At 36.4% G+C, this 27,395-nt stretch overlaps 1 protein-coding gene and 1 pseudogene across 1 annotated transcript in view; one reads left to right on the top strand and one right to left on the bottom strand.

Annotated features, from left to right (window-relative positions):
* PDE11A (phosphodiesterase 11A) overlaps positions 1-27,395 on the bottom strand; it is a 357,140-nt gene that overhangs the window by 307,137 nt on the left and 22,608 nt on the right. The gene's annotated exons all lie outside the window — the stretch shown is intronic.
* LOC103659611 lies at positions 15,843-16,981 on the top strand (annotated as a pseudogene).

The raw sequence follows: 27,395 nt of genomic DNA, 5'->3' as shown, positions 1-27,395 counted from the left end.
TACTAAGACCTGGTTCTGGTCTGGGAACTTATGGAAGCTACCCTAAACCCTTAGTTAGGAAGGGAAGAGCCCTGAAGGAGAGACAGAAATCAAAACCCAAACTAAATGAATCTCCTGCTCAAAATGAGCCTGCAACCAAACTTTCAGAAAAACACTAATTTGTGTTAATTTTTTAAAAAAATGTGCCAAGGAACCATTATGTGTCAAGCTGTGAGCTAGGAGATATAGCAGGAAGCAAGAAAGGCATTATCCCAGCTACACAGAACCTGCAACCTGTAGGTGAGGCAGATGACATATAAACGTATAGTCATGTATTGTAGTAAGTGATACTAGGAAAAGAGCAGGGTGCCGTGAGGGAGATTTAATAGGAGGGGTCTATTTTCATGGTCTATCTGAAAACAGGACAAGTAGGTTATGGCTTGCATCATGAGTTAGAATTAGCCAAAGAAAGTTGGGGAAAACTTTCCAGGAAGTTAGAAGAACACATGTGAAGATCCTGAAGAAGGAAAAAGCTTAATAAGTTCCTCAAACTCCAAGGTCAGTATGGCAAAAGCACAGGGAGTCAAAGGGAGAAAGGAGGGAGGCAGGGGCCAGATGGTATCAAGAATTACAGGCTTGGAAAGGAGTTATAACATTAACCCTAAACGCAATGGAACATCATTGAAGATCTTGAAGCAGAGGATGATATGACTCATTATCCAGCACTTAGCATTCACTGAAATCATCTTGTTAGTTTACTTGTTCTCCCTCCATTAGTATATAAGATCAAAGACAGCAGAGATTTTTGTCTCTCTTGTTTCCTGCTTCATACTGGCATATTGTAGGTGCTCCATAATAGTCATTTTTTTTTTTGAGTGATAGGAAGGTTTTTTTTAAGATTGTACTGCAATTATGCAAAATTAGAAAAGATGGAAAGGCCCTAAGGCCCCACATTTCACTCCCTGGTGTGTATTTAGAGATACTTTTGCACATGTATAGAAAAGAGATATACAAATGTTGACTACAAAATCAATTATGAAAAGAAAAAAATGAAAAGTGATTTCGATGTTGGTCAACAGAAAAACAAATTATGATCTCTTGTTCTGATACCGTACTATATAATAATTTTAATGAATAAACTAAAGCTGCTTGTATTAACATGAGCAAATATCAAAAACATGTTAAGTAAAATAGACAACATGTAATCTGATACCAACTATATAATACCACCAATATTTAAAAACGATACTAAACACTATGTATGGATTCAAATATGTACCAAAAGTATAAAGCATACATGAGTATAATAAACTCTAAATTTATGTAAGTAGTTATCTCTGGGAAGGAAGGGAGGAAATTGTGTCAGGACAGGGTATAGAGGAGATTTCAACTCTGCCAACAGTTTTCCTTCTTTAGAAAAAAAAAACACACAAACAACTGTGAAGCAAATATAGTACAGTGTTAAGATTTTATAAACCTTGAGGGTTTGTTTCCATCTAAATGTTTGCAATATTTTATAATAAAAAGTTTTTTAAAATAATTATCGTTATATTAGTCACCATACAGTATATCCCCAGTTTTTGATGCAATGTTCCATGATTCATTATTTGCATATAACACCCAGTGCACCACGCAATACATGCCCTCCTTAATACCCAGCACTGGCCTATCCCAATCCCCCAACCCCTCCCCTCTGAAGCCCTCAGTTTGTTTCCCAGAGTCTACAGTCTTTCGTGGTTCATTCCCCCTTCTGTTTACCTCCCTTCATTCTTCCCTTTCTTCTCCTACCGATCTTCCTATTTCTTATGTTCCATAAATGAGTGAAACCATATGATAATTGTCTTTCTCTGCTTGACTTATTTCACTTAGCATAATCTCCTCCAGTGCCGTCCATGTTGCTGCAAATGTTGGGTAATCATTCTTTCTGATGGCTAAGTAATATTCATTTGTATATATGGACCACATCTTCTTAATCCAGTCATCTGTTGAAGGGCATTTAGACTCCTTCCACAATTTTGTTATTGTGCACAGTGCTGCTATGAACATTGGGGTGCATATGGCCCTTCTCTTCACTACGTCTGTATCTTTGGAGTAAATACCCAGTAGTGCAATGGCTGGATCATAGGGTAGCTCAATTTTTAACTTTATAAGGGACCTCCACACTGTTTTCCAAAGTGGCTGTACCAACTTGCATTCCCACCAACAGTGTAAGAGGGATCCCCTTTCTCCACATCTTCTCCAACACTTGTTGTTTCCTGCCTTGTCAATTTTTGCCATTCTAACTGGTGTAAGGTGGTATCTCAGTGTTTGGACTTGAATTTCCCTGACGGCTAATGATTTTGAACATTTTTTCATGTGTTAGTTAGCCATTTGTATGTCTTCGTTGGAAAAGTGTCTGTTCATATCTTCTGCCCATTTTTTGATTTGATTATTTGTTTCATGTGTATTGAGTTTGAGAAGTTCTTTGTAGATCTTGGATACTAGTCTTTTATCAGCAGTGTCATTTGGAAATACCTTCTCCCATTCCGTGGGCTGAGTTTAAAACCATTTTAAAAAAAATTAAGAACTTTGTGGAAGATGACACAGGATTGGAATATGACAAACCAATTAGGAAATTTCAATGGTCCAGGCAAGACAAGAGGATGGTCTGGGTTAAGAAAAAGGCAATGAAATTACATCGGAAACCGGGGATGTACTGTATGGTGACTAACATAATATAATAAAAAATCATTAAAAAAAAAAAAAGAAAGGCAATGAAGGTTAGACAGGTTGGAAGTTGAAGTCTACAGTACTTCCTGATGGATTGGTTGAGGATGGGGGACTAGAAAAAGAAGAGTATATCTCTGGTTTTTTTTTTTTTAATTTCTTAATTTTTTAAAGATTTATTTATTTATTTATTTATTTATTTGACAGAGAGAGAGAGACAGCCAGCGAGAGAGGGAACACAAGCAGGGGGAGTGGGACAGGAAGAAGCAGGCTCCCAGCGGAGGAGCCTGATACAGCGCTCGATCCCAGAACGCCGAGATCACACCCTGAGCTGAAGGCAGGTGCTTAACGAGTGAGCCACCCAGGCGCCCCTCTGGTTTTAATTCGAGAAACTATGTCACTCATTTAAGAAATTTAAGAATTTAAGAAATGAAACAGATGAACATAGGGGGAAAAAAAGGAGAGGCAAACCATAAAACAGAACAACCTGAGGGTTGCTGGAGGGTAGGTGGCTTTGGGATGGGCTAAATGAGTGATAGGTATTAAGGAAGGCACTTGTGATGAGCACTGGGTGTTATATGTAAGTGATGAATCACTAAATTCTACTCCTAAAACTAATATTCAGGAGTAGAACGGTCCTATACACTATATATTATGTTAACTAACTAGAATTTAAATAAAAAATTGAAAAAAAAATTTGAGAAACTATGGACGGAAGTACCATTTACTGGAATGGAAGAGATCCAGATGAAGGTGAAAGTCTACATGTAAAGAAAGTCAAGAAGGTTGATGAATCAGTTTATTAAGCAAGGTGAGGTGCATCTTTTGACCTAAATCACAAGCTGCATGTGAGAACTACCTGAGAAGATTTTCAAAAACCAAAGCTTGGGCTCCCCCCCAAATTGAATCAATGAATATTAGGCATTGGTATTTTTTAAATGTTTATAGGTGATTCTCATATGAGAACTGTCCTGAATGACAAGGAGATTAGTCACTAGTGAGATCAATAAAATTCATTGATAGGGAGAGGCTTAAGATAGGAAAAAACAAGGAGAGCAGCACATATTCATATATCAGATGGGGTGGACCGTTTTAGACTGGACTTGAAAATCCACTCTGGAGTAGACATGGCCCATCTGTTCTTACCTTTGTGATAACTGGCATCTCTGGAGAAGGGCCTCATCCACCCAAGTCCAACTCTGTGTAGACCAACCACCAAGACTGTGGGGTATTCATTGTCAAACGATCCAAAGCACATGAGAACAACAGACATGGGGATGCTTCAGCATGACCGGGGGCACCAAAATATTATAAACCCTCCCACCATCTCTCCAACTCTCCGTACCCATCTGATAAACTTCTAACTCGAGGAGAAAAAAATAATTATGTTGATATATGTGGCGTTAATCTTACAATTTAAAAGCTGCGAAGAAAGATTTATTTCATTAGGTTTTAGTGGCTTTTTAAAAAAAAATAATTCATCTTAAAATATGCTTTGTCCAAGTCTTCATTACACTACTTATGGGATAATTATCACAAATTAACCCAAAAACTTGATATAATCCATCTAATGGGAGGTCAGAAGAGCTGATATAATTGTACACTTTCCTAATGTATATTAATCTCTAGATTAATTTTCTAATTTTAAAAAATGAAGAAAGTTGAGCAAAAATTGAGGTATAAATTAATTGGAGGAGATGAAGAAAACTAGGGAGATAATTAGATAAAGAAACACATTACTGTGATGTTATACAGAGAAGGAAATTTTAAAAACAGAAGACAGCAAAAAAAAAAAAAATAGATTTCACTTGCCAAGTAATGACCACAAATGAGTGTAGTAGTAAGGGAAACATAGGATGTTTTGGAAGACATAGCTGGAGGCCACATCTAGTGTAAGGTCAGAAAAAATCCCCCAAATAAAGTGAAATGTGTAAGCTGACACCCAAAGGATCAATGTCTCAGGAAGAGAAAAATAGTACCCAAAATGCAAAAGCAATAGAAAATGGGTAAATTTGAGGAATTGAAAGAAGTTGAATATAGCTCTCAATGGAGGAATCCGAGATGGGACAGGAAAGATCAGCTGGAGACTAATGAAGGGGTGCCTAATGACCAGGTTTAGAATTATAAATTTATCACAGGAAGGGGAGGGCACTAGAGGGTTTTAAGAAGGTGAGTGGGAGTAATATAACTGATTCTTCATTTCAGAAATACCACTCGGGCTTATGTGTAAAGAATGGATTGGAAGCAAGAGATCTAGGTGAGAGGCAAACCATCTCTGGACTGCGATGGTGGTTAATGACAGCAGGGGTGATAGGAATGGACTGAGTTCAAAGATATTTAAGAGGTAGAATCAATAGGACTTGTTGATTAATTTGATGAAAGGTTGTAAAAGAGTAAAAAATGACTCCATATATCGGGTACAGGTACCTGGGTGAGTGGCAGAGCGATTCACTGAGTGAGACACCCAGATTCAGAGGTGGGAATATGAGTTCCCCTGTATACATTTTGAGGTTTAGTTGACTATAGGTCATCCACATGGTGGTATTGCCCCCAAAGTAGTTTGAGAGATAAATTAAATATATATATATATTTTTTTTTTAATTTCAGAAAAAATACTTAGAATGGAAAGTAGAGACAGTTTAGGTAAGAATGAGAAACTCCGATCAATAACTTTTAACCTGAGGTCTGCAGAAGCTCTCCCCACTCAATAGCAAAACTTCAAAGAAGGCCAAGTAAGGAGGAAACAGGACCAATAAGGTGGCAACATTGGGCCTATTTATTGCTGAAAATAGCAACTTGAATAGGAAAGTAACAAATGCCTCTAGGTCTATAATGAAATATCACATAGAGAATGGTGTCCAATTTTTACTCATCTCCCTTAGGACAAAAGAACAAGAAATGATCTACAACAGGTGAGATTTCTAATAAATTAAAGTAAGGGCTTCTTTAATAAGGTTGTTAAAATCTGAAATGAGTTTCTTATGATTGTGGTAGACTCTTCTTGCTTCAAGTATTTTTATGTCATAATATTTTTCCTATCGCAAATATTTTAAGTGCTCTTATAAAAAGAAGTGCAGGGATCTTCTCAGTGCCTTTTGTGCAGGCCTATTTTTTGCATGTGACACTCAGCTATGATTTTTAAGATTTAAAAAGACAAAGTCATAAGGCCAAAGGCAATTTTTACTTTTTAGTAATGGAACTGAACTGTGCCTGCTAAATAGAGAACAGTAATTTGGTACATTTCTGACTCAGGATCTTAGCACTTGCAGCCTATTCTGCAAGTTCCTCAGTTGAATGTGATGCCACAAAGCACACCCAGAAAATAAGTCTTACCTACAAGATCCACTGAGGCTGCAGAAAGAATGAACTTCTGCAGTCTGAGTTTTCAGGTCCTTTAGAAAAGAGCTATGTTCACTGCACTCAAGAATCCCAGCCAGCCCCAAAGAGACACAATTTAGAGGCACATAAGGAGCATCAAAGCAAAAGGGAGTCCATCCCTTTTCATTTTCTCTGAGAAGCCACTCAAGGCTCCCCAAGGCAAGAGCCAGAGCTAAGAATCTTATCCGGGTCTTAGACTCATGAAAAGGATGGGTCACATAAGATATCGTTCATCCTCTCTGTATTTAAGGCTTCTCTCCCCAACACTTTATAGTAAAATTTTTCCAGTGCTCATGATTAAGCCAAGAACTAGTCTTGACCACCGTTTAACCTATAAGGGTGATTGTTTTAACCACAATTTCAACCCTATCTTGGTTCTTCATAGTCAAAATGATCAAACTCTTCAAGTCTGAGAATGTCCACATGATGGTAATCTTTTTAGAAGATACATATGAAGACACATGTAAATGCAAAAAGTCCCTATTAATTCCATGAAATGTTTAATGAATTTGTATCTGAGTCATTGTGTCCACAAATAGAGAAAAGGTGATACAAGATATATGTGTATATATGGTATTTTTTCCTTCTTCAGACTCTTATACATTCATAGGAATAGAACAGCGGTCACCAACCCTTGCTAACATTAGTATCACTTGGGGAACTTTAGGTAACTACTGCTGTCCTAGCTCCACCCTGACCAATTAAATCTTATGGGTGGGCGGAGGAGCTGGACAGGAGATCTGACTTTTGGCGCTCCTACAGCCAAAGTCAGGGTTAAGAACCACTGAATTAGAGGTCCCTTAATAAACCCAAGGCCCCCAGGGGTCTGAGGGGAATACATTGTAAATCACTGCTTTAGAGCTTTCAGGACAAGTGTATTTGTTAGCTTTGTTTTGTTTTGTTATTTTTTCCATCTATTTTCCCCGAAGGCTTAACATACCAGGCCTGCACACCTTCTCCAGCACCCTACTATCTCACCCCTGCAAAGAAAGGTTTGGAGACCAAGTTCAGTTCCGCTTTTCATCCACATCTTTTTAAAATGCCTTATGGAGTTGCAATGTAGAGAAGCTAATGGAAATACAAACTATAAAAGGAATAAGCCATTGAAATTCTAACTGATAGGTTGCCAAACTGTCTGAGGCTTTAAAAAAAATTGCTTTTATTGGTACATTAGTAACACTCATTTAATTCCCATTAATAAAAGCATCTCCTTTACATTTGTGACTTATCATAAACATCACTTATTTTCCAGAAAATGCTTGAAAGGCTAAGCTCTTGAAAATTTTGATTTGTCTTTAAAGATTTCAAATGTACTATCCTGCTTTTCTCCATACCGAGAAAGATAACTAATTGTTCTGAATTGATGCAAAGCTTGAGATTATATTGCATAAAAACAAAGACATAGTAACTAGATAGCTAATTCTTTGGGCCTCCTAATTCAATACTTGCTGAGAAAAAGTGCAAAATTTTTATTGTTGTTCTTAATATGTATTCGCAGAATGTCATTGCCCACCAATAAGCAAAAATCTTGTCCTTCTGAATTCTTTCACAAAAATCCTTTGGAGATTTGAATAGTACAAAATATTACCAAAAAATATGTATGTTTTTGAGGCTTCATTTTTTTATGGACCTTAAGTGGGCAGTGGAGCAGTTTGTAAATACACACACGTCAGCTCTCCTTGGTAAATGTTTAATAGGCATACTTACATTTAAATCTTCCAAGCTGAATTAGTAGTTAACACATGCCATAGAAGAATTTAATATGAGGTTTCAAAACCACTGTTACTGTCATTTGAACTACTGTTATTCAGTGTCATTGTCATTACCAAGTTGCTTGGAAGGTTACCCATTTTAGTTATGTTGCTAAAGTCAACTTGGTTTGCTGGAGTTATTTCTTTGTTCTTCCCTTCTTAGTTAGCACTTTTCTTTGGCCCTTATTATAGTCATCATGGCTATTTTTGTTTATCTTTCTTATTGATAAATACAAATATATCTCAAGGCAAAAGACACAAGAGTATGGAAAAACTACAGCACAGTTGAAACCAAAATTGCAGGTGAGGTGGTACAAAAGAAAAGAATTCTTAAACTTCTTTAATAGATAGCACAGATCCCTATTAGAAATATACTGTAAGTGTGCAGATATATTGTAGGTAGAATTAAAATACAACTCCATGCTCTGTAAGTTTTACTGTGTGTAATTAAAATGTCTGAGAAAAGGCCAGTACATGAAAAGAGAGCTATGCAAAGAGTTAGCCGGAGGCACCTTCCTTCCTATCACAGAGTGGACATCTAAGAACTGCAGTGAATCAGGGAGGCAAGGCTATAAGTTAGAACCAGGAAGTTTAAGAAGTCTGCAAATATGAAGAAGGGATGGTCAGCATGGAGTTGTAGATAAGGCACCAAATAGTCAGGAACCAGGAATACAGGGAAAGTCAAGGACAAGACCGTGATGCATGAAAAGCCAGGTCTGGGTTGGGAGTATGAATGTAACAATGATACACTAGAGACTTGGTCTCATCACTTGTTTTAAACCTAACAAAGGGGGTGCCTGGGTGGCTCAGTCGATTAAGCAACTGTCTTTGGTCCAGGTCATGATCTTGGGGTACTAGAATACAGCCCCATGTTGGGCTCCATGCTCAGCGGGAAGCCTGCTTCTCCCTCTCCCTCTGCCTCTCCCCCTGCTTGTGCTCCCTTGCTCTCTCTCTCTCTGTCAAATAAATAAATAAAATCCTTAAAAAAAAAAACCTAACAAAGACCACCTCCAACAACCCCCTTGTACTCTTCAAACTATGGCCCATTGAGACAACCCAAAAAGTGGCCCCAAAATGTAACTAATTCATTAGCAACTATATCAGTCAGGTCCTGACCTTTCCCACGTTTATAGCAAATACTGTAATTTCTAGTGTCATAGTATATATTTTTTCATTACATATTTTATTTAGATTTTATTGTTAATATGTGGAAATTACTGTTTCTGTTGATAAAAGTTTAATGTTAAAAAGTAATTTTAAAGTTCACTTTAAAAAGTCCTGAAGTTTTCATTCTTAAACACATTTTAAAATGAAATGTGTTTTTTTAAAATATTTAAATCATTCTTTCTCATGAGAGCATGATGATAAAAATACAGAGACTACCTGATATTAAAATATACCTCAAAGCTACAATAATTATTAAAACAGGAAGATACTGTTCTAAAAACAGAAAAGTTGAGGAAAGAGAATAGAAAGCCGCATATATGTGCATATGTGTATATGTGTGTGTGAATAAATGTATTTAGTTAATCATAAGAGTAGTATTTAAAATCAATTAGAAAAGTATAGATTATTCAATTAGTTATATATTTGGAAAAAATAAATAAGATTCTTATCTCACATCATACATCAAAATGAATTCTACCTGCATAAGAAATTAAATAAAGTCATCTGATGAACTGCAAACATAGGACAGATTTACTCAAACCCTGCCAAGATACACTTCTTATTTTAATGTTACATACTAGGAGGGAAAAAAAGTTTGAATATTAAATATAATAACCAATCTTATGAGAATGCATATATACCACATATTATCAAGTGAATCCTAAATCTGCACTCAGAAAAGTCAATGGATTTATGATCAGGTGTTGGCCTTCTTTTCCACCAAACCATTAACCAAAGCAGGCAATAAAAGTAAGTATAATTCCATTGCTTTCATATATTCTATTTTAGTGATAATTCTTATCAGAAGTACAAATGGTCAAAAGTTTTCAGTAGAAGAATGAATAATGACATGATAAACAACAAACTAAATCATCATTTACTTTACTTGAAAATTATATTAAAACATTTATGTTATTTAAAAATTTAAAAATTTAAAGATAAAATAATAAAAGAATAGAAGAAATGTAACTGAACATTTGTCTGAACTCAAGAGGAGAATGTCTTTTAACCTATAAATCCAAAAGAAGGAAGCACAAAAGACTAATAGATTTGACTAATAAAAATTTTAAATTTTAGTACCTGAAAAATAATACAAACAGAATTAAAAGTAAAATAAAATTGGAAAAATATTTTAAAAAGTAGATGGCTGACAAGGTGTTGAATCCTTCACATACAGATTTCTGACAAATCAATGAGAAAAAAAGAGTAACAGATAGGAATAAGGAATTAACAAAAGAAAAATTCTCGATGGGCTATAAGTATGTGAAACTGTCAAATTACAACAATAGTTACAGTTTTTTCTATAAAATTGGCAAAGATTAAAAATCTAAGATGTCAAAATACAAGATACTCTATTGAGAGTTTTTATGAAAAGTCTATTTCTATTGTTTTAAAGATTTTTATTTATTTATTTGAAAGAGAGAGAAAGCACAAGCAGGGGGAGGGGTTGAGGGAAAGAAACAAGCAGACTCTATGCTGAGTGGGGAACCCCACACAGGGCTCCATCCCAGGACCCTGAAATCATGACCTGAGCTGAAGACAGACGCTTAACTGACTGAGCCACCCAGGCGCCCCTGAAAAGTCTACTTTTATCTATCACTGCTGGTGAGAATACAAAATAGTGAAATATATATGGAGGACAATTTGGTAATAAATTAACAAAAACCTTTAAGGTTTTTATACTTTTCTTTTTTTTTAAAGATTTTATTTATTTATTTGACAGAGAGAGAGAGACAGCCAGCGAGAGAGGGAACACAAGCAGGGGGAGTGGGAGAGGAAGAAGCAGGCTTCCAGCGGAGGAGTCTGATGCGGGGCTCCATCCCAGGACGCTGGGATCATGCCCTGAGCCAAAGGCAGACGCTTAACGACTGAGCCACCCAGGCACCCTGAGATTTTTATACTTTTCAATACAGTAATATCACTTCTAGGAATTTATGACAAGGACAAGTTGAGAATAGAAATTGATTATATTAAGGTATATCCACACTACTACTAAAAAAAAATTATAGGTTGTTATCATACACATTTGAGTGCTTTTATTACAACATGGAAAAATGACATGACGAAAAGAAGTTTATAAAAGCAGTACTAATTAGCATAGTTACCTCAGGGTGTTGGAATTACCGTCAGGGACAGCACTGTAACGTCAAAAGAGCCTTCCAAAAAGATAGAAGTCATTATACTACCTGATTGATAGGCAAGATATACCAAATGACAGCTATCAAGATGGAGGGGGGTTGAGTCTCATAAATAATATAAATATGTGAAAAATAGACAGTATAGCACTCTACACTTTTTTTCTTTTTAGAGAGGGAGGGGGGAAGGCCAGAGGGAGAGGGAGAGAAGAATCTTAAGTGGCCTCAATCTCAAAACCCTGAGATCATGACCTGAACTGAAATCAAGAGTTGGAGGCTTAATTGACTGAGCCACCCAGGAGCCCCAGCACTCTACACTTTAAGCAGGATATAGCACCAGTCTAACTAGCCGTGTTATTTTTTTAAGCCATTATTGTCCTGGCTATGAAATTCTTTACCATAAAAATTCAGTCCAGTTGAATTTCTACACAGAATGTCAAAGGAATTTGATATTTTCTGAAAATCACAGAGAACAAAGAACAAAAGGATGGCCAAGATACTATAGTTGAGCAATGTCCTGATATAGATGGATATTTCAACTCTTTTAGAATCTGACCCTCTCCACATTTAATTGCTAAACACCGCAGCATATTATATGGCACTGTATATATAATACTGGAAAACATCCTGATTTTCCAAAAGGATAAATACTAGAAACCAAAAATTAGCAGCCTTATATTTGTTCACAAAATTCTCAACAAACTATTAAACCAGTAGATGTTAAGTTAAAAAGAAAATGATTAAGAACAAATCTTCCAACCACTGAAAGTCCAGGTTAGAAAAGATCGGGCATCATCCGTTGGGAAGAAGACTTGGAAGCTGTGTGTCACTACTTCCCGCCAACCTTCCAGGTGGATGCCTAGAGCTAATTAGTTCCATATACATTCCATACCCTCTGTAAACCACTGTGCCCCTGAAATCCTTTTTTCCTGTCCTAGACCAGGCTCTCCATTTCCCTAGTGCTCATTCTAGCTTGGCTGCAAGTAAATAGCCGTGCTGAGAGTACTTGGACACTCTCCAGAAGTTATATGGCCATATGCGCCACAAAACAGTGGGGCATGAATCTCCAGCCCTCCAATATGAGACAAAGAACCATGTATCAAAGGTGTTGATATGTGGTTAGGTCTCTCAGAGGTTTGTTTCCATCAGCACAAATCATTCATAAATAATCTGGATAGACACAAGTGTGGACTCAGCACCCAGGGTATATTTTCCTGGATAAAGCACCAAGATGCTTTCTAAGAAATGCTTATAAGCAGGAGTCTTCTAGATAGATACACTGGAGTACTCAGGCAGACTGATTTTTGGCAGGTTTGTCTAAATTATCCCACCTTCAATAGGTTTAGTTAGCCCCTCCTGAAACTGGTCTCCTGCCTGATGCATTGTTCCAGATAGTTCCTTGACCAGCCGGCAGAACACTGTAACAGCCTTTTTACAAACTAGATCAAGTCCTTGGCAGAACAAACCATTTATACCATTCATCACATTTTTCAGCTCTGGGTTCGGCTGGGTTAGAAAGATTAGACATATCAGCTAGCACTCACTCTCACAGAAGCAACAGGGTTAGGAACCATTCTATAAATCTCAGTTCACATTGATAAAATGAGCAATCAATTTAACCACCTATGGTTCTTCCTGGATTAGGATACGCATAGGATGGAACAACAGAAGCAAAAACCACAAAAACCCTGGGCTGCCCAAATCTACAAGACTCCCACACGCTCCTGTGGATAAAGCAATAATAGACCTCGAATATCAAAGGAAAGTTCAACTTTAAAACTTCATAGTGTCCCAGTCCCTCTGTTTACTTAAAAAGAAAGAACATCTTATGAGCATGTTTCCCGCACCATAACCCACCCACTCACGTGCTCATATACAAGAACATCTGATACATCTGGCTCTACACTACACCCAACCACTTCATAATACTGGTCACGCAGACATCAAACATTTAGGAAAACTGACTACAAGCTAGATCATCAAAATAGACAATTTGAAATCATTGTGTCAAACAACTGATATAACACAGAACATATCATTTAACCACAATGCACTTTAGTTAGAAAAAATAAAATAGAGAAATAAAATATTGGAAAATTTAACACACATTGCTGAACAACTTATCAATCAGAAAAACAAAAATGGAATTATAAACGTTTTAGAAAATATTTAGAAAAATACCAGGGTGATGTTACAAGTATTATGTACCAAAACTGTAGGACACAGAGTTATAAAAATTCTTAAAGTTTTAGTCTTAAACACTTACATTAGAAAAGAAAGAAAAGTTCAACTTAATGAAGTGAATATCCAACCACAAGGAATTAGAAAAAAAGGACAGCAAACAAAACTCAAGAAGATGAGAGAAAATAATAAAAATAAGAGCAGAAGTTAATGAAAAAGAAAATAAGCATATAATGAAGAGGGTCAATAAAGGTCCAAAAAGTAAAAAAATATACAAATATAGAGAAAACAAAAGAGAAAGGCATTAAAAATTTTAAATAAAAAGGGGGTAAAGCTATAGTTGCTACAGAGATTAAGCAGATAAAATCTTTTGAACAACTTTGTGCCTATAAATTTGAAAACTGAGATGAAATAAACAGATACATACAGGTTAACAACCCAATCTTTAAAAAAAGAGAGAATGTAAAGTGTCAATTTTAAGAAATTGAATCAGTAGTTTAAAATAGTCACATTAAGCGCGGGCATGCATGCGCGCGCGTGTGCGCGCACAGACACACACACACACACACACACACACACACACACACGATCCAGATGGATTTCTAGGAAATTCTACCATTCAAGCATTAGGAAATTCTAATCTTACACAAACTATTCCATACAATGGAAAAGAGTCCTTTGTAATATAACAGCTTTCAAAACCAGACAGGGATGTTATAAGAAAAATATAGGCCAATCTCACTTATGAGTGAATATAAATGCAAAAACTCTGAAAATAAACATTTTTACAAAACAAATCAGACAATGTATAAATAGGATAACTTATTAAGACCAAGTTGGTGTTTACTAGTTTATCATGAGAAGATCAATTAAAGTAATTCAGCACATTAACAATTTAAGGTAAAAAAATCATATCTTAATAGAAGCCAAAAAAATTGGATAACCTTCTATATCCATTTGTGATTTAAAAGAAGAGAAACAACCTCCTTAACACACTGGTAATGGAAGTCATTTTCCTAATCCAATAAAGGTCATTTCAAAAGACCCAGAGAAACTTGATACCTAACAATGAGACTTTGAAAGCATCTTCTAGAATCTCAGTTTCAAGATAAGGATGCCTATTTTCTTCAACCCTATTCTACATTGTACTGGAGGTCCTTGCACAGTAAAGCAAGAAAAAGAAATAAAAGGTAAAGGATTGAAAAAAACAAAAACCTTCATTATTTGTATATGATACGATTGCTTATACAGAAAATCTCAAAGGAAAATAAAAAGCTTAACACAAAGGGATTACTTAATAAATGTCTGCTGAGGAAATACGCAATAAAATAGTTCTACAGATTAAGTGAAATAATCTGTGTCAACTATTTGGCACACAGTAGAAACTTAATAAATACCAATTTTTTCCCCTTAAAGTTTACATTTTAGTTATTTATGTCATGTGGGCAAACAAAATTTTTAAGTAAAAATTTAAATTAATATGAGAGATGTTGGATTCAAAATCAATACACAAAAGTAAAATTACATTTCTAGATTCCCACAACAATTAGCTAAAAAGTAAATTTTTAAAACATACAATTTAAAATAGCAATAAACATTTTTAAATATCTATGATAAAGAATCTTAAGCCTTCTATAGAGAGAGCTAAAAAACCTTCATTGAAAGACATTAAAGAATAGTCAATAGGAATATCTAACATATTCAGGTGGGAAGACTAAATATCAGAAAGTATATCATAATTCTCTCCAAATTGATCTTTAACTTCAGCACAGTTCTAACAGAAACTCAACAAGCTGATTACAGAATTTACAAGAAAGAAAGGAGGGCCAACAAAAGCCAAGATACTTCTGAAGAACAAGGTGTGGGGTGGGGCTGGGAGGTTCTCCTTACCAGATATCCAGACTTACTATAACCTATGGAAATCAAGGCTGTGATACTGGTGCAGGCACTAACTAATAGACCAAAGGAAGAATAGAGGGCCTAGTAATAAATCCATGCCTATATGGAGAATGAATTTATGACAAAGCAGACATTATGGATCATGACAAAAGGTGATCTAATCAATAAATGACACAAAGTCAATTGTTTATCCAAACAGAAAAAAAAAATGAAGTTGTATCCCTATCCTACAGTCTAACGCTAAAATGAATTGAAATTAAATACTTGATATAAAATACCAAGTTATAAAATTTGCCAAAGACTATATCAAATATTTTTCTCTATAACCTTGTTTCTTAAATAAGAAGCAAATAATGCAAAATTAAATGAGAAGATTGATAAATTACAGTAAAATTCAGAATTTGAACTCACCACTGAGAATGAAAATCAAGTGGGGCACCTGGGTGGCTCAGTCGGTTAAGTGTTAGACTCTTGGTTTTGGCTGAGGTCATGATCTCAGGGTCACGAGATGGAACCCTGCATCAGGGCTCCAAGCTCAGCATGGAGTCTGCTTGAGATTCTTTCCCTCTCCCCCTCCCTTTGCCCCTCCCCTCGCTCATGCTCTCTCTCTCTAAAATAAAATAAATAAATAAAATCTTAAAAAAAAAAAAAAGAATGAAAAGCAAGCAGTAGAGAAGGGAAAGATTTTTACAATACATGTAACCATTAAGGAGGTTGGTATTCAGAGGGTTCACTGTGAAGCGTATGTGTGCCCTGCTGCCCACTGTAATTGGCCTCTTCTTTTCCTGGCTAGGAGGTAAATGAGGGCCATGGCTGGCTATGGGGACAGTGGGCTCAGTCGGCAGTGCCGGAGTTTGTGCGCTGGTGGCAGTGGTGGTATTGGCCCAATACATATTCACCTTGAAGAGGAGGATACAGAAGATCAAGATCATTGAGATGAATATTGGATAGCTAAGAAATGACTAATTAAGAGTCTGCTGTTTTTGTGAAAATGATTCCAAAACTCCAAAAACATTCAGTTCCCATCAAGAACACTGCAAGGGTAGAAAAAATTATCTGTGACCATGGTCTTGTCAAATAAGTAAAACTAAGTAAATATAAGGGAAAAGTTGCCCAACATGTTATAATATCATCGACAACTGTAAACTGCTTACAGATAAAAGTCAAAAAAAGATATTCAACTAAAAGAAAAATATTACGCTATTAAAGTTGATCTTATTCTTACCAGAGACTAGAAGTAGTCTTATACAGCAGAATAGTATGCTAAGTCACATGATCTGCCAGTTGAACAAGCTTTATCAAAAGCTAAACTTAAAGAAATTATGGAAGAATCTGATGTCAAGTGTAAGGAAGGAAATGAGAATTTTTTTGATAAGCTCCAGCAACACAATATCCCTGTGTTCGTATTTTTGCATGAAATAGGTGATGTACTACAAGAGGTTATCTATCAAGGTATCCAAATATCAAAGAAGTGTCGAACTTCACGGATTTTGATGAAAATAGGGCTTTCAAAGGATAAAAAGGGGAATTAATGCACTTACTTAACAAAACCAGAATATTTCAATCCAGTGAAAGACAATAGCAACTTAATGCTTTTGGGCAACTCCCAAATAGACTTAAGAGTGGCAGATGGGGGAGCTAATGTTGAATATATTCAGACAACTGGGTATCTAAATGATGGAATGGGGGACTTTTAGGAAAGTATCTAGGTTCTTTCAATATCATTTTTGTACAATTTAGTACTCATTCAAGATAGCCAACATTATTCTACAGAAGATTCTATAAACACATATCTTTCAGGAACACCTCTCTCTCATAGAAGTGACGACACGAAAACTTGCTGAAAGACAGCTATTTATAATATATTCTTGCTCTCGAAGTTTTTCCTTTATGCTACTTTCACATCTTCAAATATGTTGAATCCATCAGCTGGAAACTCCTTTTTCTTTACCTCTTCTAACACACTTCCCACCATATTTTTTTAACAGGTTAAAAACAAAACAAAACAAAAAAAATTAAAGCCAAAATTAGAAAATAACTCCCTGCTTTTCTAAAGTTGATTTTGAAGTTTAATATTATCAAGCACTTTCTCAGGAGACTTTTTATACTGGGAAAGTTTATATAATTTTGAAAAGAAGTTGCATGAAATAGTCAAATAATGTGCATGATGTTAAGTGTTGCTGTTTTTATAATTTGGGTCAATTATGCTGATGGTATCGCCATCTCCTAAAAAAAAAGAGAGAGAGAGAGTGGGGGGAGGAGGATGAGAACCTCTTTAATGACCAGGAAAATACAAATTAAAACCACAATGAGATACAACTTTCAACACACCAGATTGGCAAAAATGAAGAAGTCTAACAATATCAAGTGTTAACAAGAATGTGGAGCAACAGAAATCAAACACATTGCTAGAGGAAGTGTAACTGGTGTAATCCTACTTGTGAAAAGAGTTTGTCATTAATAGTAAATTTGACAGGTGCATTAACTATGACCCAGCAATTATACTTGTACATATATACTCCAAAGAAACTCTCACACGAATATATTAGTTTCCTATTGCTACTGTAAAAAATTGCCACAAATTCAGTGGCTTAAAACAACACAGATTTATTCTCTTACAGTTCAGGAGGTCAGAAGTCCTAAATTCAAGGTCAGCGGGGCTACGTTCCTTCTGGAAGCTCTAGGGGAGAATTCATTTCCTTGAGTTTTCTAGCTTTTGTAGGCTGTCTGCATTCCTTGGTCCATGGCCTAATTCTCCATCTTCAAATGCACTTCCAAGCAACAAAGCACCTTCTAATCTTTCTCTAACTCTGACCCCCCTCCTTCCCTTATGACTGTGCACTGGGTCCACCCAGAAAATCCAGAATAATCTCCTCATATTAAGATACTTAGGTTAATCACATCTTTTTTTTTTTAAGTTCCAGATTCATTACTTGCATATAACACCCAGTGCACCATGTAATACGTGCCTTCCTTACTACCCATCACCAGCCTCTCCCATTCCCCACCCCCTCCCCTCTGAAGCCCTCAGTTTGTTTCTCAGAGTCCGTAGCCTCTCATGGTTCATTCCCCCTTCTGTTTACCCCCCCCTTCATTCTTCCTTTTCTTCTCCTACCGATCTTCCTACTTCTTATGTTCCATAAATGAGTGAAACCATATGATAATTGTCTTTCTCTGCTTGACTTATTTCACTTAGCATTATCTCCTCCAGTGCCATCCATGTTGCAGCAAATGTTGAGAACTCGTTCTTTCTGATGGCTGAGTAATATTCCATTGTATATATGGACCACATCTTCTTCATCCAGTCATCTGTTGAAGGGCATCTCGGCTCCTTCCATGATTTAGCTATTGTGAACAGTGCTGCTATGAACATTGGGGTGCGTATGGCCCTTCTCTTCACTACATCTGTATCTTTGGGGTAAATACCCAGTAGTGCAATTGCTAGATCATAGGGTAGCTCAATTTTTCACTTTTTAAGGGACCTCCACACTGCTTTCCAAAGTGGCTGTACCAACTTGCATTCCCACCAACAATGTAGGAGGGATCCCCTTTCTCCATATCCTCTCCAACAATTGTTGTTTCTTGCCTTGTCAATTTTTGCCATTCTAACTGGGTAAGTGGTATATGTGGTTTGGATTTGAATTTCCTGATGGCTAATGATTTTGAACTTTTTTTCATCTGTTAGCCATTTGTAGTCTTCATTGGAAAGTGTCTGTTCATATCTCTGCCCATTTTATGATTTTTTATTTGTTTCTTGTGTATGAGTTTGAGAATTCTTTTGTAGATCTTGATACCAGTCTTTTATCTGTAGTGTCATTTGCAAATATTTCTCCATTCCGTGGCTGCCTCTTAGTTTTTTTGACTGTTTCCTTGCTGTGCAGAAGCTTTTATCTGATGAAGTCCCACAAGTTCATTTTTCTTTTGTTTTCCTTTGGAGATGTGTCATGAAAAAAGTTGCTGTGGCTGATGTAAGAGGGTTGCCTGTCTCTCCTACATTTTGATGGAGTTCCTGTCTCACATCGAGGTCTTTCATCCATTTGGAGTTTATCTTTGTGTATGGTGTGAGATGGTCAAGTTCATTCTTTTGCATGTAGCTGTCCAATTTTCCCAGCACCATTTATTGAAGAGATCTTTTTCCACTGGATGTTTTCCTGCTTCTATCAAAGATTAGTTGCCCAAAAGACCGAGGGTCCATTTCGCGTTCTCTATTCTGTTCCATTGGTCTATGTGTCTGTTTTTTGTGCCAGTACATGCTGTCTTTTGGATCACAGCTTTGTAGTACACCTTGAAATCCGCATTGTGATGCCCCAGCTTTGTTTTTCCTTTTCAACATTCCTTGGAGAGTTAGGGCCTTTCTGTCACACAAATTTAAGGGCTTTTGTTCCAGTTCTTGAAAATGTCATTGGTATTTTGATCGATAGCATTGAAAGTGTAGATTGCCTGCGTAGCATAGACATTTTAACTATGTTTATTCTTCCTATCCATGAGCATGGAAAGTTTTTTCAACTTTTTGTGTCTTCTTCAATGTCTTTCAAGAGTGATTTATAGTTTCTAGAATATAGGTCCTTTATGTCTCTGGTTAAGTTAATTCCAAGGTAATGTATGGTTTTTGGTGCTATTGTAAATGGGATGGATTCCCTAATTTCTCTTTCTTCAGTCTCATTGTTCATGTATAGAAATGCAACTGATTTCTGAGCATTGATTTTGTATCCCGCCACATTACTGAATTGCTCTATAACTTCTAGTAGTTTCAGGGTGGATTCTTTTGGGTTTCCATATAGAGTATCATGTCATCTGCGAAGAGAAACAGTTTGACTTCTTCTTTGCCGATTTGGATACCTTTTATCCCTTTTTGTTGTCTGATTGCTGTTGCAAGGACTTCTAGTACTATGTTGAATAATAATGGCGAGAGTGGGCATCCTTGTCGTGTTCCTGATCTTAAGGGAAAGGCTTCCAGCTTTTCCCCATTGAGAATGATATTTGCTGTAGGCTTTTCATAGATGGTTTTTATGAGATTGAGGAAGGTACCCTCTATCCCTACACTCTGAAGTGTTTTAATCAGGAAAGGATGCTGTATTTTGTCAAATGCTTTTTCTGCCATCTATTGAGAGGATCAAATGGTTCTTGACTTTTTTCTTGTTGATATAATCTCTCACACTGATAGATTTGCGAATGTTGAACCACCCTTGCATCCCAGGGATGATTCCCACTTGGTCATGATGGATAATCCTTTTAATGTACTGTTGGATCCTATTAGCTAGGATCTTGTTGAGAATTTTGGCGTCCATATTCATCAGGGATATCGGTCTGTAATTCTTGACAATCCCTCTTGTCACATAGTCACAGGTTCTGAGGACTAGGATGTGGATATCTCTGGGAAACCATTATTCAGCATATCACACAAGTAAACTAGGAGACTCATACAAATGTTTATAGCAGGAAAAACAACAACCTAGAAGTAACTCAGAAGTCTATCAATGGTAGAATGGGTTCATGTGGTATATTTATTCAAAGGGATATTATATAGCACTGGATATTATTACTATGCATTTCAACATGAATTAGTCTTGAAAACATAATGTTGGGTAAAAAAAGCAAGAAACAGAAGAATATACATAGACTGATTCCTTTTATACAAAGTTCAAAAGCAGATAAAACAAAATTGCGTGTTGAATAGGTAAATATAGATAGGTGGCAAAGCCATGCCATGAAAACAAACAAAAAAGCAAGGGAATAATTGCACAATACTCAGGATAGCAATAAGAGGGGTGAGGTTCAGGAAGTAGGACAATATAATTGTGAAGGGACAGCAGAAGACTTCAGTGCTAATGGCTATGTTTTCTGTTTTGACCTGGTGGAAATAGAAGAATGTCCAGTTTATAATTATTCTTTATGCTGGACATACATATTTTCCTTTCCCCCTTGGTTTATATGATACATTTCACAGTTTCAAAAAAAGGCAATGGACAATACAATGAAAACTGAAGGGCCAAAGCTCTTGCCGTTGCCAATATGTTCAGCACACATTCTGTTATTTTAATTTGCAGAGTTCTAAGGGGTGTATGCTTTGGCAACATACATGAGCAGTTAACAACCCAGTTCTCACTACGTTAATGGGAACATTGTGGCTAAACCACTAAATTAAAACTTTACTCCATGGGATTACTGGTACTAAAACTGAATGTTTATTCAGAGAACTACACATACACACTGCTGTTTGTTCACTTTTCTCACTCTTGCACTGTGTGTTGACATTACCATGTATTAGAGATAATCGACTAAATAGGATTAACTTCCTTCCCCACAGTCCTTTCCATGGTGTTTTGACCACATAACTTTTATGACCTTGATGCTGCTGACATGTAATTTTAAGTTAAGAATCTAATCAACAAATATAGATTGATAATAATGAGCAGTCAGACATATTTTTTAAATAACTATATCATTTCTCCAAATAACCTCTAACTGGATAAAAGCTACAGTGAATTATTTTCACATGCAAAAATAATTTTTTTCGAAAGTGGCAGAACCCAGTATTTACTTTAAGTCCACATGGCAATAGTTCTCCCATTTTTCCATAATATGTATGACAGATGTCACTGTCAGGGTATCAAAGCACTTAATTCCCCTTCTGAAGTGCTATCCGTCCAGTTTGACACCTTCCCCATATCCTTTCTGTAAGAAAAGACAATATTTCAAGCATTATCCCCTTAAATGTTACGGTATATTTAGCTGAACTGTCTGTGAATTAAAGGACTCCCTTGAGCATAAGTTTGTCATAAGATCCATATTTATTACCTGCTAGAAACTTTAGATGATGACAAAAATAACTTACCCACATTAAGAAGTTTTTCCTGGACATAAGAACTAGAATGATCAGTAGGGGAATAAAGGGATAAAGAAAGGGGGGGTAATCAGAAGGGGGAATGAAACATGAGAGACTATGGACTATGAGAAACAAACTGAGGGCTACAGAGGGGAGGGGGGTGGGGGAATGGGATAGGCCAGTGATGGGTAGTAAGGAGGGCACATATTGCATGGTGCACTGGGTGTTATACACAACTAATGAATCATCAAGACTTACATCGAAAACCGGGGATGTACTCTATGGTGACTAAAATAATATAATAAAAAATCATTATAAAAAAAAAAAAAAAGAAGAAGAAGTTTTTCCTGGGGTTGCCTGGCTGGCTCAGTCAGCAGAGTATCTGACTCCTGATCTCAGGGTCATGAGTTCAAGCCCCATATTGGGTGTAGACATTACTTAAAAAATAAATAAATAAATAAAATTTTAAAAAGTACGGTGATGGTTATTAAGGAGGGCACATATTACATGGAGCACTGGGTGTTATATGCAAACAATGAATCATGGAACACTACATCAAAAACTAAGGATGTACTGTATGGTGACTAATATAACATAATAAAAAATTTAAAAAAACCACAAAATTTAAAAAAGCATCTTTATCCCTATTTTTAAAAAAGCAGTTTTTCCTTTCTTCACAAAAAATTTTTAAAGAAACTGTAGAAATATTACTATTTCTTTTCCCTGTTTCTGTAGGGGTCTAAGTGATGAGCATGCAGTCTTGTGTGAGCAAAGGGAACAATTAGGAAATGGGGTCATTTCTTACATGAAAATAAGAAAAGGGATATTATACAGCTCAGCTGACTTCACATAACACATAGTGTCTATGAAATAATTCTAAAGATACATATAATTAATAAAATCCATACGAGTTTTATATCTTATATATTTTATATTATAAAACATCTAACAAACTTTCACTATATCTACAATTTTAAAGGGTAGGTGGCTAATCAAAATTAATAAACTAATGTGAATATTTGTAGATATTAAAGTGTAGGTAATCAGCTTTATATTATATGCCTTCCATTTGATCTAAAATGGACCTCAGTATGTGATTTTTGTTAAGTAATATTCAGAATGGTAAAATTGATTTTAAGATCCTGAAAGTACATAAGATATTCTGCCATGAAATCTCTAAAACTATTATTATGTCACATAGAAGTTTTTAAAAAACAACAGGGGAAAGAGGGCTGTAATCAAAACATGGCTTCTTGCTACAAAAGTGCTTTGTATCAACCTCGTACTACATCACTGTAGCAGGCAACAAGAGAGAGAAAATCGAAAAATTCACCAACACTGAACCGCAGAGGTTCCAAGCAGACACAACACCCGTCTCCCCTTTGACTGATGTATTTTTAACCAGGAATGAGGTACCCTTTTAATCCCACTTTTCATTACTGAAGATGTACCTTGTTGGCTTAATTACAACTCAGTTTTGACAGCAGGGGCTAACAAAGGATTTAGGCTTCCTCTATTTTGTGGTTCAGGGTACTAGAGAAATATATCCAAAACACCAATGACAGAAGCCTCCAATGCCTCTAATCGCTCTGCTCTTATCAACTAGGAAGAACACCTTGGGAATTGCACAGTAGGTGTTTTACATTATGAAAATGAAAGTGATGAGCAGTTAAGCAATTCACCTGAGCCCCTGGGCAATAAGTGACTCAGCCTGAGTATTCACACAGGACTGCTTGATTTTTCAAATCCACACAACATGCGTACTCGAATTTTATGTACCATGTCGTCTGAATCTTAATTATAATAATTTGAACCAACTTTGGTCCAGATCCACAAAGACTAATAAAGACTTCCGATTGGAATAAAAATTTTTCCTGTTGTATTTCACCTTGTGCTTTTTTTTTATATATGATAATTTTTTATTATATTATGTTAGTCACCATACAGTACATCTCTAGTTTTTTATGTAAAGTTCCATGATTCATTACTTGCGTATAACACCCAGTGCACCATGCAATACGTGCCCTCCTTAATACCCATCACTGGCCTATCCCGATCCCCCACCCCCCTCTCCTCTGAAGCCCTCAGTTTGTTTCCCAGAGTTCATAGTCACCTTGTGCTTCTAAATTTGATCTCGATGGAGTTTTTAAGGCCCTTAGTAATTAATCAGGATTGATTCCAATTATGAGACATAGAGTGACATGCAGAGCAACAAAAACTTGCCTAATCTCCTTGACCTGTCATCTCGGACCATTCACCACAGGGCATCCTTAACATCTGACACCATCTTTTCAGACTGGCCTCTTCCATGAAATAGGATCATGGTAGCTTGTAAATTTCCTAGTCACAAATTCTTTAAACTCAACTAAGATAAAAACAGATGAGAAATAATCCTGATAATCCATATTTTTGCAAATAACTGATTTAGAGGTGTACTTGTTGCAGCAGTGATCTGAGATAAAACAATCTCCTTAAAGTCATCACAAGAAGGAATTACCACAAGTAAAATACTCTCCTGTGGTCCTGCAAAAATCAATACATCTTGGTCAAGTTTCTTAATAAATTTCCAAGGAAAAGTAAGTACTTTTGATAGGTCATGACGGGAAGCCTAAACTCTATTCCTGCCTCCTCTAACAGGCAACTGAAGGCTCAGGACACTGGATCTGGATCAGTGTGCAGTACATCGGATGCCTTGGCTACATGTAAGGATGTGCTATTCGTGAGGTCAAAGGTGGGAGACGATGGCAAACATACGTAGTGTTTGAAAAGAAGGCCAAATCAGAAAACAGAGAAGAGCATGTAAAAAAAATCAATAAGAAAAAAAAAAGTCAATCAGAGGAGCAAGCAAGAGAGAAACAATCAAGGTATACTATTCCAAAGAAAAAGACTGAGAAGTTCAGAGCGTTTGGTGGGAAGCGAGGCCTGAAACAATTTCCTAACATGAGGGGATACTGGCCTTCTTGGGTGTGGGTGATGGGGAACACATTCATGATGCTGAAGGGGAAGATTTTCTGGGTTTTTTTTCCTTTCCTTTTATAGGATAAAGATGAATTATAAGCCTTTAAACATAGATTCTAACCAATATTGTCATGAAGACCATTTCTGGTTGTGGTTCATGCAATGCAGCCTTATACCAGTACAATCATACCTGGCTGATATTAGGCATTCGGTACACATTTGTGAAGTGGAATTTAAGAAATGGCTTTTTGATGAGAACCAATGCTATTTTCCTCACAGACAGTATCTGTCATGGGCAAATGATTCACACTGATGCCTTATAAATAGCATGAATTCCTCAGGAAATTCCCCACTGAGCCCTCCTTTCATACTAAATTCAAGATATCAGTCAAACCCTGCAGTGCTAAGTATATGTATGTATGTATGTATGCATGGATGGGTGGATGGATGGACGTGTGGATGGATATGTATGTGTGTGTGTGTGTGTGTGTGTGTGTATGCATATAAAGACAGGTCAGGAGTCTACTGACATTAAAACTCGCCTTGAAGAGAGAGCAGCTACACAATCTGGCTTTGCAGCAACAGAGAGTCTGTGACTTTGACTTTCAATCTTGGTCTTCTAAGCCAGTAGACAAGTGTCAAGTAGACAATGTACACCAATTACTCCAGGATTGCATGTGTAAGTTAGCCCTTAAAAGAGATACTAAATGAGGTTTGTGATCTGTTTAAATTATAAAGGAATTGATGTAATTGTGAAACTGACTTTTCAGATAATAAAAATGATGGCTCTCTTTTACCAAGGGCCATGGTATCCGTGCCAGGTGTTTGACATACATATGATATTCACAACAGCCATGCCAAGTGAGTATTACTGGCTTCGTTATGCACATGAGGAACCTGAGGCTAAAAGAAGGTAAGTATATTTTGCCTAATGGGAGCAATTTATCAATAACTGAGCTAGAGTGCCGACTCGGAGTTGCCTGGGTCTAAAGCTTGGGCTCTTTTCATCATACTATGCTACTTTCAACAGTTAGCTGTTTGTGCTCAGGGCCACTGCACATGTTGCTGTGAAATGCAGCTTCACAACCAGAAAGAGATCTGTCAGTTGTAAGAAACGGTAGTTTATGTTCAACTTAATGTACGAGAAAGAGTCATAAGTCAACACTGCCATTCTTATTATTCGCCAAATTCTACAGAGTGGTCCCTCTTTTCCCAGTTTGTGATTAAATATATTAGCAAAGGTTGACTTCTGCAGAAGGAAAGCACAGAAGAAATCAAGTATGCTTTCCAAAAGCTTAAGCTCATGCTTCATGAAGAGTAGGTACATTGTGAATTGTAAAGATCTTTTCCCAGGTGCAGCCCATTTCATAGAAATGATGAAATGACCCAAGAAAGTGAAGGTAGAATCCTGATTTTACTTTGTTTTCCAAAAGCTGAAAGTTGATATGTAAGTATAATATATGATTTCCCAATATATTCCCTTGAGTTAAACCTGTCATGATCATGGTCATAAAGGAAGTTTTGGGAAATGCAAATAATGCTGAATGTGATGCCAAAAGTCCCGACTTCCCTATCCCAGCTCTGCTACTATTTTGCTCCAAAATTCTGGGCCATTTAACTTCTCTAAGCCTCAACTTCTTCACCTTCTAAATGGGAATAATGATTCCTACCTTTCACAGAAGTGAGAATGAACTGAAATAGTACAGACTAAAGCATTGTATAATCATAAAATGCTACACAAATATGGCACCACATTCAGAATACAGAACAAGATTCAGACTAGAAGCATTAGGAACTCTCCATTTGCCAAATCCTGTCCCCACAAGGCTTGCTTAACTTTCTGTCTTGTGTTCTGGGAGATTTACCTAGATGTTATTTCAGGGATGTTATCCCTCACTCCACTTATTATATTTGATTGCTTTAGTGGGTGTCTGTCCCCAGCAATCAAATCAATCCATGACTAAAGCAACAAATGCCCCCAAAGGACTTCCCCTCTAGCCAAACAGCAAAGAGCTGTTGGACCAATAAATCACTGTTGTGGCTATAACATCCATGCCCTACTTACAATTCACCTATAGCTTTCAAAAAGTTTCACAGTAAAGAGAAATGTACAATTTATTCTAGGATAATTTGCTTGCTTATATACTCCAGAGCTCCAGGTCATTTCTCAGAGACATGTACATATCTTACTTTAAAACAGATATACACAATTATAAGATCTGCAAAGAACAACTCTGTCTCTACCTTGCAGATTATCAATACCTCTAAAATTGTGTGGGAAATTTGTTGACAATATCCTCTAGTTAATTCCCAATGATGCAAACCGATTTTCTTAACAGGTTTTGGTACTGACCAGTTGTGATGAAAAATGAAAGGTTTTTCTTTTTAAAGGAACTATCCATGTTGCATGCTCAC

This window comes from Ursus maritimus, unplaced genomic scaffold (assembly GCF_017311325.1).
Source record: "Ursus maritimus isolate PB19 unplaced genomic scaffold, ASM1731132v1 scaffold_1, whole genome shotgun sequence".
Taxonomy (NCBI): domain Eukaryota; kingdom Metazoa; phylum Chordata; class Mammalia; order Carnivora; family Ursidae; genus Ursus; species Ursus maritimus.
This window is presented reverse-complemented; position numbering and strand designations above follow the sequence as displayed.